Here is a 9,110-nt window from a genome sequence, read left to right on the forward strand (position 1 = left end):
AAAAAAAAAAAAAAAAGTGAAAACTTTAACATTACACCCGTCCTACATTAAAACTTTTAGAATAGATTTCCTCATTTCCTTGATATTCAAAGATTGCATTAAAATTTGACGTTTTCATACAATAGTTGCTCCACTTGCCATATAAAATGACTATATTTCAAACCCGCTCCTCGTGGTTGGTAATGTGACTCTAATAAGACATCCTAAAAATTGATCAGCTACTATCTTCTCTCACCGACCTTGAAGATTTACAATCTCGGAAAAATCTTGTCCACTGATCGAACTACTACTACATATGTCATTGGGTAGGACAACTTCCTTCTCAAGCCTGGCATCTTTGTCCGCACTCTCCTGCAACTGCAACGCTAGCTCAAGGTCCTGCACCACATCATTCATCGATGGCCGGTTGATTCCATTGTCGTGCAAACAATTAACCGCAATCTCAGCAAATGTCTTCAAACACTCGGCTGCTATTTCACCCTTCAATGATGGATCAATGATCTGGTCAACCTCTCCATTGCTATAGCATTTTGGAGCCCACTCTCCTAAGCATACCACTTGCATCTCTCCAGTACGTATCATAGGTGGCTTCCCAGACAATACTTCGAACAAAACTACACCAAACGAATATACATCAGACTTCTGAGACAACTGTTGACGTCGGTAATATTCTGGATCTAAATACCCAAAAGTACCCTTTACATTTGTGCTGACGTGGGCTTCTGACTTTCCTATTTTGGATAACCCAAAATCAGACACCTTTGCCTCCCATTTCTCATTCAATAAGATATTTGTTGTCTTCACATCACGATGAATGATTGTGTGGTTCACGCCCATGTGAAGATAGTTCAACCCACGTGCTGCACCGATACATATCTTCAACCGTTGCTTCCAACAAAGAGGAGGATTATCGGTGGTTTTGTGGAGATGATCACGAAGGGTCCCACGAGCCATAAAATCATAGACGAGGATCATCTCATTGCCATCGTTACAGTAGCCTATTAAAGAAACGAGGTGACGGTGGCGAAGCTGGGAGAGCATCTCAATTTCGGTCTTGAACTCATGAGCCCCTTGTTGAGAACCGGGTGTCAACCGCTTGATCGCAACTAGGTTGGCCCCACCGTCAATGTTTATGTACCCTTTGTACACGTTACCAAACCCACCAACCCCAATTATGAGAGCTTCGTCGAAGTTGTGGGTAGCTGCTTTAATCTTAGCCAGTGAAAAGTGACGACACTGATCAGACGGCAAAGATGACCTGTAAGTCTTTGATGACTTGTTTGTAGAGCTGGAGTCCTTGTCTCTTTTGCGCCGCCGGAGAATGAAGAATCCGAGAATGGATAGCACAATAAAGCCAAAAAGTCCACCACCACCGACGGCACCTATTATTGTAGTAGTGTTATTCTTGGACTTCGTCGGTGCTGGTGACAGAGCTATTATTGTAGTGTTATTCTTGGACTTCGTTGGAGGGGTCAAAGCAACTTGGCCGGGATTGGATATGCCATTAGAGGTGCCTACTTTAATGATTTCGACACCGTTCAAGATTACATTAGTGTAAACAGTCTGCCAGTCTTGTGGGTTTGCTTCTAATGCCAGAGAGAGATTGATTTTCTTCTCGCCTTCTTTGCCAAACATGTAAACGGCGTAGTCTCTATATACCGGAACACCATTTCCACCACTCCAATGTATCACGTCGGCTGCATTCTCTACGGTTTGATTTGCTATGAAAATTAGGAACTCTCTATCGTGTTGCTGAGTAATCTCTGGTTGAAACTCGCAGAAGTGTAGCCTAACGAGATAGACAAACCCAGAATCTACGGGGAATTCCCAGGTGAGATTGTAGCTCTTGTTGATAGTTGTGTTCGCCCCCATTGTCCGGGCAGTGCGATAGACGTCTTTTGGAGCAGTGTACGGAGGTACCATCTTGGTAAACTTCAGTTCAATAGTTGTGTTAGCAGTTACAACAGATTGTTCATACGCTATGAAGTACTCGTCGTCCTGACTCCAGCTCCGAAACATGCCAGTGTCTTCAGAGGGTGGAATGGAGGAGCCTCCAACATTTACTCTGTATAACATCTCGAGAGCAGTGTTGTTCTCGATGCGGTACAGGCTCTGCTGGCCGATAAAAGATAACCCCTCATCAGCAGACGAGGTGTAATAGAGATTGGAAGGCATCGACAAGATTTCAATTCCATTGATAAAAGCGTGTGAATTAGAAACGACGCTCGGAGTGAAGGTGATGTTCAACATCTGATCTTTCTCGATGCTGATTAAGTATTCTCTGAATATGGTATCCTCTGGACGTGAAGGGCTGAAATTGCTAAGAAGACTGAAACGTCCCGCTTTGACAGAGAATTGGGGTTTAGAGCTACCAAATTTGGGGTACGAAGCCGGGTTGAAGTAAAGTCGAATGAATTTTTGGCCGGCTTTGACCGGGAACATGTAGATGAATTCGGAGAGAGAGAACCGGGCTGTGATATAGGGTGTTTGAACAACAGAGAAGCGTGGAACTGAGCTGCCGCCAAAAGATGTCTGGTTTAGAGAGTTTTCAATAGGGGAGAATTTTGAATACATGTCTCCAATCCAGATTCGCCCGTCTAGAGAAGTTGAATTGCCAGAGGAACCACAGGTTACGAGAATCATATCGATCGGTGTGTAAGGATACGGCGATCCACCAGCGACGGTGCTTGTCAGGTGGTATAGGAAGAAGGCTATGTAGAGAGGTGTAAAACGTGGTAACAGGAGACGTGTTTTGCTTCTGTTCCACATCGATCGTAGCGCACAGAGACAGAGAGAGAGAGAGAGAGAGAGGGGTAATTGATTTAAGGGAAGCTCAGTACGTAATTGCAAAGCCATCTATTCATTATGTTTTATGGCCCCTTTGTTTTTAGAATCCACTATATATCTTCTTCAAAGTATTGGCCCCTTTGTTTTCATTGAGACAAATGTTATACTTTTCAAAAAGAAATCTTAAAATTTATTCTATAGGAGATTATGACACATTATTTAAAGCATATTCAGAAGAAAAAAAAAAAAATTGGGTCGTCATCCATTTTTTAAGACAAAAAGAAAAATATAGAAATTACAGTTTATAATAATATTTTTTTTCTAGTGTTACTTAAAAAAAAAAACATATGTTGACAACATGATGAGACATGATGCGTTTAAAGTAAGAGAGAGACACGGTACAAATCAGAATTTTTTTTTTTTTTTCTACAATAAAAAAATAACACATTGACTTTGAATACCAAAACTGAAAAAGACAAAAGTACAATTATTTGTTCACTCCCATTTTTTTTGATCAATCTCCTCCCATTATGGGGAGGATCGGAGGATCGGAGATTCTCCAATTTTTAATCTTTGGCCATTTAATTTTATCTAACAATTATCATGTGTCCCACTTAAATTAAATAATAAAATATTAATTAATTATTTTTTTTAAAAATAAAAATTAAAATAATAAAAAATTAAAATAAAATAAAAAAAATTGGGGTGGTCGGCCACCCTAGTTGAGTGTAGGGGTGGCTTCGCGGTTTGGGGCCATGGCTACTACAAAAAACCTTTTGATTAGTAACGACAATTTACTAATTTGGTTAATAAATGTGTGCGGCATGTTACTAATTTGGATGTTACTTAAAAAATATTTAGTAATGTGTCAATTCTGACACGTTACTAAAGTATAAATAATTAATAAAAAAAAAATTCTTTATAAAATAAAAAATAAAAATATATATATTATAAGATAAACTTCACTTAGTCTGAAACTTTCATTATTTTTGTAATCAATTCAATTTGAACTTTTAATTTTTTACAATGACATTTATTTATTATGTTTTTTTGTTAAATCTTAACAAAGTTGGTCAGAATTTAACGAAATATATAAAAATACTCACATTTAAATCTTGCATTTTTTTATTTAATTAAAAAAAATTATAAATTCAATGCCATAAATTAAGATTTTTTGTATAATAAAAATTGAAGGGAGTAGTTAGCAAGTTTCCCTGTATATTCTCTGTCGTCATTAATGTGCTGCTAGTGAGTCGAAATGGACATCGCAGAGGCAACAGAGAACCACATCTTTGAAGATAAGCTTTCCGTGTATTATTTTGCATTGGAAATCTACCATGATCATGTGTCACTTTTAGTGGTCCGCAACACTGATTTTCAGGGTCCACTAATTTTTTCAAAGTATTGACATCTTTGTTTTCATTGAGACAAATGTTATCCTTTTCAAAAACAAATTTTTAAATTTATTCTATATGAGAATTATGACACATTACTTAAGAAGTAAATTCAAAAAAAAAAAAAAAAAAAAAGAGTAGTCATCCATTTTTTAAGACAAAAGGAAAAATATAGAAATTACATTTTATAATAATTTTTTTTTTTTTCAAGTGTTACTTAAAAAAAAAAAAAAAAAAAAAAATCATATGTTGACAACATGACACATATATGATGCGTTTAAAGTAAGAGAGAGATATGGTAGAAATCAGATTTTCTTTTTTCCTTGAATAAAATTAAAAATAACGCATTAACTTTGAATATTAAACTGAAAAAGACAAAAATACAATTATTTGTTCTCTCCCATTTTTTTTCCAATTCTGTATTGTTCTTTTCGACGGTCCCCACCCTCCCAATTCAAGACAATGATAACGCAATTACCCCCCAAAAAAAAAAAAACCAAACAAAACAAAAACAAAAGGAAGCTGGTGGCAAATTTTCTTCAAAGTTCAATAGAGTGAGATTCATTAGGAATCCAAAGGATTTCTATCCACATTAAATCCTTGACTGAGTATTAGTTTTAAGAAGAGTTGTGATTCTTATCTTGTTTGTCTTGGCAAACTAATCACTACACGCTGCATTAATTGATATCAAAGTCAAGTTGCACTGCATCAATTATTTAATTGTTGATGGAGATCTTGTGGGCTAAACAACCAAAAAAATCGTCCAAAGCGCGTTAACTAGCAGAGCAGGAACGTCAGTAATTACTACTCTTAACTATCGGCAAATATATCAAGGATTTAATGTGGATAGAAAAGAAAACCACTCTTAAAAGTGTTTTTCATTGATAACTGGTCAAAATAACATAATAAATTAAGGCTATAGATAGCCAGTACATATATTTATACTACCTAGACTCCTGAACCTAAGAAAACGCTCAAATAAAAGTTTGTTTACAAAAATTTATTGGAGCTTGTCTGAATGTGTAAGAGGCTCTTTCGAACCTAATTATGGTTTCCTCATATTCTTACATGAATTCTCAATTCACATAGCAGCTTGTTCTAACCCAACTTTAAACGAGTGCATCTATGAATAACTCATTCGAACCCAACTTCATATGAGTTATGGAACGAGCTATTTTGTCAACTCGTTTTAAAGCTTGTTCAATCATAAACAATAGACGAGCAATTTTGTACAGCTTTTCAATTTTCTTTTTACGGTCTATTTTAACTTAGTAAACATTTGAATTAGAAAAACTTAATGAAATATGACTTTGTAACCCTCTAAATGAGCTTTCCAACGCCATTAATTATGTCCCCATATGATGTTAGAATCACTATATATGTCCCTTTTGTTAAAGCAAATATGATTGAAAATTGTCCTCTATCAACAACCTTCATTATTCAACCTATGGCCAACGAAGGAATGTGAGTCAAACACGGAAGAGGATTTTCTCCCGTCCATTTTGGATTGGAGAATATCCAATTAATAATTAGGATCTCTCTTGAGAGATATCTTAAGGCCATAAATGAAACTTATGTCCCATTGATAGAAATAATAATAAAATATTCTATATATTTTAAATTTAATTTAAAAAATAATAATAAGAAGTTTAAAAAAATAATAAAATATTAAGGGGTGGTCGGACCACCCCAGTTGGGCTTGGGGTGGCCCAGCCACCACCTGAGGTGTTTCGGTTACCCTAAATTTATTTATTTATTTTTTCAATCTTTATTTATAATTTTTATTAATTGGGATGAAATTTTTTGAGTTAAGTTGAAATTTTTTGAATTGAGTTTAAAAAATTGCCAAACACGAATTTAGAAAAAATTTCAGTTTCAGTTGGAAAATCTTGCTTCCCAAACAAGGTAGTCTCTCCCATTTTTGTCAATTCTGTGTTGTTCCTTTCGACAGTCCCCACTTTCCCAATTCAAGACAATGATAACGCGAAAAAAACGAGAATGAAAAGCAAGCTAGCAGTGGCCAATTTTCTTCAAAGTTCAATCGAGTGAGATTCATTAGGAATCCATAGGCGGAAATTACTTGATGTTAGCAGCATAGTGGCAAACCGTTTGAACAATTTTCAATTCCTATATAAGTGACGAGAGGAAAATTTTGTTTGATGAGCGAAAATTAGTGTTGATTATTCTCTCCAACAAGAAGTCTCAAAGAGAAGGGTGTGAAGTAGGGGATTTATGTGGTGTAGTCTGATTTAACCTACGGAAATTTACTACAAACTGAGCTATTTCATGCAAACGCATTTAATAAAGTATCATGTGTTCTTTAACATGCGAAAATTATTATTATTATTTTTTTTAATGTTTTATTTTTTATTTTTTATGGGAAGTTCATGAGAAGTTACAATCCCCATTGCTGGTAAATGGAGTCCTGAGCTATCTAGCTGCCGCTTGTGCCCCAATTTACATGAAAATACAATAGACGAATAGAGTTATCTTAGATCAATTAGATTACATATCAATTTTCTCGATTATTTGATAATTATTAACCAAACATGTGATTCTCAGATGTTTTTTTAATAGTTATAAGACACATGTCACTTTATTAAATGTGTTCTTATAAAATAACTATAAACCAGTTTATAACAAATTATTGTCATAGTTTTACGGGAAAGTAAATTTTATCTCATCAAACAACACAAACTTTTAGATCAAACAATGGCAAAATTTCCTCTCATCAAACATATATAGCTTAAGCTCAATAACACCATCAAACAACCTTAAAAAGCAAACCCAATCGAAAAAAGAACACATATATACTTAGATCGGGGAAAAACCACATGCAGATGGAATGATTTTTATTTTTAATTTTATAATAATTTAAGTATTAACAACCGTCACATTTACCCCAGCAAATCTATTCCCTATTTTAATTATCCACTCTTTTCAAAGGACCTACATTCTCTCTAGTTTAATTATTCAATTTAAAGTTCCTAAGGGATAGCTCAATCGGTTGGAGATCACGCTTCATGAAGAGGAGGACACTAGTTCGAATCCCCCTTCCCCCTCTTGTTTGGACATGTCAAAAAAATAAATAAATATTAAATTTAAAATTCTCGAGAGAGGAGCCCCTTTTTACTCTCCGCTCCTACCCTCCCCCTCCCCTTCTGGTTTTTATTTTTTTATTGTTATGTTTGTAGGTATTTTCTGACCAGATCAACAACTCCAGCCAATCCGCTATGCATCCGTCTACCTTCGACCGTGTTGTGCCATTCATCTCGTCTCTGGCTGCTGCTGCTGCTGGCTGGTTGTTTGTTTGTGTTTTTTGTTTTGAGTAAGATATTTCATTTCTCTAGATTTGCCCTCATACGTGAGGAGGAATAATTAGGTGTGAGAAGTTATTTTTCATGGCCTAGATAATTAGGTGTGAGGGGTTATCTCTCACGGTCGGTTTAAATAAATTTTATTAGGAAATTTGGCTACCCATGTCTTAGATCTAGTCTGCTCGAAGCAGATTTGCTCTTTAACTGTATTTGTACATGGGTTAGCGGAAGATGAAGTCATTGGTAGTACCTGATTGTAAGAATTTTTGTTTGTATTTATGACTTTGTAACTTCATAGCACGTAGCTATGATTTTTGCAAAACTTTATGTTTTATGTTGTAAGAGCTTTTTGCCCTGGTCTATAAGAGTTTCATGCTCGTGATCTTTAATTTATGAAATCCTCATATTTCCATTCAAAAAAATATATATATTCAATTTAAAATTATTTCTTAAAAGAAGGGAGAATGTTATAGATTTATTAATGCTTTTTTCATATTTGGTGTGTAAATAGTGCTCACCAATTTGTAGCAACTTACCAAATGTTTTAGAATTTTGCTAAGCCGGATATTGTTCATTTTGGTCTCATATTTTAGCTTCTTGGCTAGCGAAAATAACACGGATGAGAATGCTCTATGTTTCAATTGGCCTGTAATTTGTCAATCAGTTTATAAGATAAATTTTTTAAATAAAAAATTTTAATCAGCATTGATTGTTAGAGCGCAAAAGATGTTTTTATTTAAAAATGTAAAAGAATTCGTTTCAAACAATTTTTTGCTCATTGGCAAGCGCTTTAATTAAAAGGTTTTTTTTTTTTTTTAGTTTAATACATAATATATGAAAAGGAAATTTTAATACAATTCATAATTTTCGTACTCGTGAATTTTTCAAGAGAAAATGACCAGGAATAAACCAGACGCAGGTACTAGTGCTTCCAATGCAATGCCTCCTTCGCAATCATCAATTTCTAAATTAACAATTAGTTTGCATCCTCTTCTCTTTTTATCCAATAAATAATAATTGAAATGGACTACTTGTTGGTAACTGATGCCTGCATGGCTTGGCTTGTGTGGAAGTTATTTTATTCTTGAAATTAATTATATGAGCCCTCTCTTTGATTCCCCCCCGTATGATATATGTTATGAGCTGAAAAGAACTGTTCTCTTTTGGTTCTTGCATATTTAATTAAAATCTAGTTTTATACCAAAGTAGTAGACAACATATATAGTTGGCATTTATTTCAACTTTTTGCTCTGCAAACTTATGTGGTTATATGGTGCTGAACATTTGTGGCTTATTAATTAAGTGCTGCGTATTAAGTTGATTTATGTTATGTTTGCCTTCTGGTTTAGATTGTGAACAAGTAAATAAGGGAATCTCCAGATTTCATATAATCATACAATTATGTTCATCATTTCATTAATGTGACTTCATTCTCTTCATTTTAAATGAAACATATAGTATCCATTTAATGGTAAGGATTTAAAGTTTATGCATTTTTTTTTCTTTTTAAATAAAATTTGATGCATTTAACGTTGTATATGGTGCCGCAACATCTAAATTTTGTAAAATACATGTCAATTGGACAAAAATTTGTTGCTAACTAGTTTGTACC

General features: G+C 34.5%; 1 pseudogene; it reads right to left on the reverse strand.

Annotated features, from left to right (window-relative positions):
- Positions 1 to 231: 231 nt before the first annotated feature.
- LOC132169807 (receptor-like protein kinase FERONIA pseudogene) lies at positions 232 to 2,769 on the reverse strand (annotated as a pseudogene).
- Positions 2,770 to 9,110: the final 6,341 nt, after the last annotated feature.

This window comes from Corylus avellana, chromosome 1 (genome assembly GCF_965113065.1).
Source record: "Corylus avellana chromosome 1, dhCorAvel1.hap1.2, whole genome shotgun sequence".
Classification (NCBI taxonomy): domain Eukaryota; kingdom Viridiplantae; phylum Streptophyta; class Magnoliopsida; order Fagales; family Betulaceae; genus Corylus; species Corylus avellana.